This window comes from Varroa jacobsoni, unplaced genomic scaffold (genome assembly GCF_002532875.2).
Source record: "Varroa jacobsoni isolate VJ856 unplaced genomic scaffold, vjacob_1.0 scaffold_1281, whole genome shotgun sequence".
In the NCBI taxonomy this organism is placed as follows: domain Eukaryota; kingdom Metazoa; phylum Arthropoda; class Arachnida; order Mesostigmata; family Varroidae; genus Varroa; species Varroa jacobsoni.
This window is the reverse complement of record NW_019214183.1, coordinates 262,545-267,006: the sequence shown is the minus strand read 5'-3', so window position 1 is coordinate 267,006 and position 4,462 is coordinate 262,545. Positions and strand designations below refer to the sequence as shown.

At 44.3% G+C, this 4,462-nt stretch overlaps 1 long non-coding RNA gene across 1 annotated transcript in view; it reads left to right on the top strand.

The window, feature by feature from the left end:
* Positions 1-4,462, top strand: part of LOC147752387 (uncharacterized) — a 34,316-nt gene that overhangs the window by 14,823 nt on the left and 15,031 nt on the right. The gene's annotated exons all lie outside the window — the stretch shown is intronic.

The following is a 4,462-nucleotide window of genomic DNA, read 5'->3' as shown; positions in this document are numbered from 1 at the left end:
CATGAAACCACTCCGCTTTGGGCAACCGCTCTTAGATCATTAAGAGCAAAACTTCACGCCAAAAAGCTTCCAGGTGCCATTGCCAGGGAAGTTCATAGTGACAACCTTGATAGTACTCCGATGTGCAAACATCACACATTTTTATATTTAAAAGATGTTTCTAACCGTATGTATCTTTTTGTCTTGCTAAAACATTCATTGAAGAAACATTGAAGAGGAACTTGGTGCAAGGAACGCCATGCACCTAAATCGAGTAGATTTGAGGCAAGTAATTTCTCAGGCTCTAAAAAATATTAGAAATAATAAAACGCAGAAGAATAGGAAAATGTATTTAAAATAAATAAATAGACGTATCTTGTATTGATGCATTGTATGAATTAATATATTAATGTAATGCCGACATTATGTGACTGCCATTATAACACAGTTGTTATTATTAGTACACAAGAACCAACACATGCGGGTTGTTCGAAAGTCGTTATCTCAGTCAGTTACTGTTATAGCCTCTCTCTCACTAGACGTGACGGTTCTGGTTGGTTAATTGGTAATTAATATGGTTAATTTGGATCAGAGTTGACAATAATATCATTTTCAACTTTCAAATAATTGACAATTATAGAGAAATTACTCACTGGATCCTGCGTGCGCGCTTTCGACCGAGATCCAAAATACGAAGAAGTCGTGGATTTCATGTTTACCAGATTCCAGCTCGTTGGCTGTCTGCAAGCCGCATTCAGCACTTGGGCCACAAGCCGCCAACTGCAATTCTACTATAGAGCTACACCACTTCGTTGAGGTTTACGAGTAAATGCTTCTGTGCGCGGACTGGCAGGCGTATTGCTTTGATCCAATACCCCAGTGTAAAGGTTACACTTTCTATTTGTGTGCGTCTTTAATACCAAGAAATGCATAGCCGGTGCGCTGAACTTGTACTTCATCATCATCATCATCATCATACTGCTTATCTCATCGTTTTTGGCTTGATTCAGTAATGGATATGATCGGCACCAGCGTGCTCAAGATCACCGGTTTTTTTCGGCCAATTTTCCTACGTAAATAACTAGTGTCGTCATTTTGATGCTATAAAAGTTACTTTTATACGCCGAACAGACAAGGATTTGTATAAAACAGCGATTTTCAACTGATTAACTCTGATTGTTCACAGTTTGGCGACAAGTCCTTCGATGGGAACCTTACAACACGAAGAGGGGGCAACAGAGCATTTCGGTCCACCATCGCATCATTACGCTCGGAAATATTTCAGTGCGTGCTACATTGTGATAGCTGCCGGCTTTGAACAAGCTGGACGGAGTCATATAAACCGTTTGAGCATTGCTCATGTAACTTATTGTGGTCGTCTACTGCTTAAAGATATGCAGTATGCGATGGGCCATTTGCAATTTAAAGGGCAGTTATTTTCCACTGCTAGCTCTGTTTTTTCGCCTTTCAACGGCTACCGATCCGTAGTTTGTTTGACCTATCGAAAGAATTTGACGTCCATTACGCTGCCTTCCAAACCTTGTGTGAGGACTTAAGCAAAGTCGGCGTCAACGTCCGCCTGATCCCGATCCTGTGTGAACTCAGATCTAGGCGGATCGCACGGCCGCCACCCAGTAAAAGTCGCCAGGCCATAAAAGGAGTTCAGCACGATCTTTGGAAATCAAGCGAAAAGAAGTCATAACAACAGGCAATTCAGGTTCGTTTCTTTGGACTTTTGATATATTGCCGATGATCACTCGTCGTCCTTCCGTGCACCACATGATCTTAAAACGTCATGCGCCGAAAGAATCCATGAAACTCTCAGGATAGCTCACTGTGGGACTCGTTCGTCATAATTTTTTAAATTGCAGTAAGTTTGGCTCGATCGCACGTGGTGATCTACGTATCTGTTTGTTTGTTTGTGTGTGTGTGGGCGTATGTTTGCTTAAAATCGTTACAATCGTTTACGTGCAGGGTAGGTTCTGACCGGTTTTTCCTACATACAAGTCCATGAAAAAGAAGTCATTGAGTGGGGTTGAGAAGTCTCCCATAAGTACAAAGCAATATATTACAACTACTTGTGCTTGTATACGGATACAAGAACATCGCGCTCGGTTACATACTGAACCAGATGCTTTCTCCAGTAAACGACTCCGTTAGGTTATTTCTCGCGATGTTACTTTCTCCACTCCCACTGACTTCGACCACGCGCCTAATTTGACGCACAGCGTACTGTATGTGTGGCATCACAATGTGTATATATATGTATCCACGTCGAAATTGATGATCGTGATCGAAGTTGTACTCCATCCATCGGCCGCAGAAACACACGGGCACTGATGCCCACACCAGCATAGCCACTGCTGTTAAGACATAACGAGACAAAGCATCTCGCAAACCTCTCGTCGTACGTACTCCGTTATAGAGAGGGTAGATATAGTCCGTTACTCAATTTCCCTGTACCCACTCGTTCGCCCATCCGTTCCCTTCAACAGCGGCAGCAGCAGTCGTTGTAATAGCAAAAGTATTTCCCTTCTGGCAGTCGGGGGCTGTCGGCAGAACTCTTGTTATTTGTTAGCAATCCGTAATAGCAGCAGCAGCACCGGGTAAAGCAGGCAGGCAACCGAAGATTACTGCGTGGCCTGCCATCGAGTCGCTGCTTCACTTCGTCTTACTCTTCTTCATACATCTTATACGTCTCTCCGCGTTTTTTTTTTCTTTTCTCTATTACGCGCTCTCTGGAATAGCGAGTGAGGGAGCAACTAAACGACTGAGAATAGAGACATAGAGGATAGAAAGTGCCTGCAACCGCCGGGAACGCCAACTGTAACGCCCTAGCACACGAAAGCCCCCAGCATCTGTACTGCGTCTGACGAAGCGGATATATTGGCCTTTCTTAGACCAGTAGCAGCAGCTAACACTGAGAACTGAAAAGCAGCAGCAAAGCCGAAGGCAGAGAAGCTTTAACGGAAACACTTGAGCGATTAGCAGCGCTCAGCCTAGCAGGAAGAGTAGCATGAGGGTTCTTTCGTGCACAGTAGATGCCAGCATACAGGCAGGCGGGAACTCCAAAGTGTAACTGAGAACGACGACGAAGACTGAAGAATAATTCCCAAGCAAGCAAAGAGAACAAACAGGGTGAGGCAGATCGTCAAGACGGCAAGAAATTCAATGCGAAAATCAGCTTCCCTCTCAGGCTTTACAACAAAACAGTCACGAAAAGGCACGAGGGTGCGCAAAAGGACTCAGTCAGTAAAGGTGTGGACGGAAAAATAAAGAAAACCAGAGGAACTAGCAGAGATTTAGCTGCCTCGTTCTAGCAGTGTTGTTGCCGTAGCAGCTGCCTCTGCACGGTTCAGCGGAAACCGACCGGCTCACTAGCTAGCTACCACAACGACTAGCGTCAACACAACTAGCCTTGTACCTGCAAGTAACCAAGCTTGTTGGCTGTCGGCCGGCGTATAAAGCCAACTTTCCAAAGCCAAACTGTTATACGTGGTTCGGCTGTCCTGTAGTCGGGCGGGCAGACTCGAATCGAGGTCGGAGTTTAACCGGGAAGAAGGGGTATAGGGGATTGTGGAAGGCTAGTCTTACACTGCAGCGCCTTTGTGAAACGTCTTGTCACCCAAGTCTCGATTCAGTAAGAAGAAAAGTTAGCTGGCTACTCAGGCAGGTCAATGAACGAACGAACAAACCGCCTGGCCGTCGGGCCGACAGACTGAAGGACGGTTAGTCACTGCAGATGTTCGCCGTTTCTTGTCGGCCTCCTGAGAACCAGAAAACGAGGAAAACCAGCGGTTGCCGAGACGCAAAAGGGACTGGGGCCGCTCGGCCAAACAGCAAACAGCAGCTAGTAGAAGTAGCAGCATTAAGACCACCGTTGTTATTTAACACCAACAGCCGGTCCATTGATTGACGTGATGACCGAAGCGAAGGTCGACAACTGTAGTTATTCCAAGGAAGAAAGGAAAAAGCAAACAAGCAAGATGTAGCGGATTGTATTGCGACAGTTTCGTTATGTCACCGTTTGAGTTTGGCCCTCAAGAGCAGATTAACAAAAGTATACAATCATCAAGATGCTGTTGTCAAGAAGTTGGAGCCCAGAAACGTGGTGTCAGCGACGGGCTTCGAGAAGTAGACCGAAAAAGCACAAAGGAAGGAAACAGGCTGATGAATTTTGAACTCTAAAAGCAGCCAGAAATGATCTAAACAGAATGCGTCAAGATCAATGTACAAACTACATGTGTATGAGTATAAGCTAACGTAACAGTGCTCATAAATTTATCGTAGCCATAGTTTCTAGTATTTTGTTAGTATGACAGTGTTTTTAGACAATTTTTAATTTGTTAGTAACTGTTTGCCATAGACATTTAGTAACGGAATCAAAGTTCAATAATTACAAGGGTAACCTTTTGTAATAGATTTTCATATATATTCTGTAAAGATGAACTCTATTTACATGTTTTATTCCGTAAGTATATAT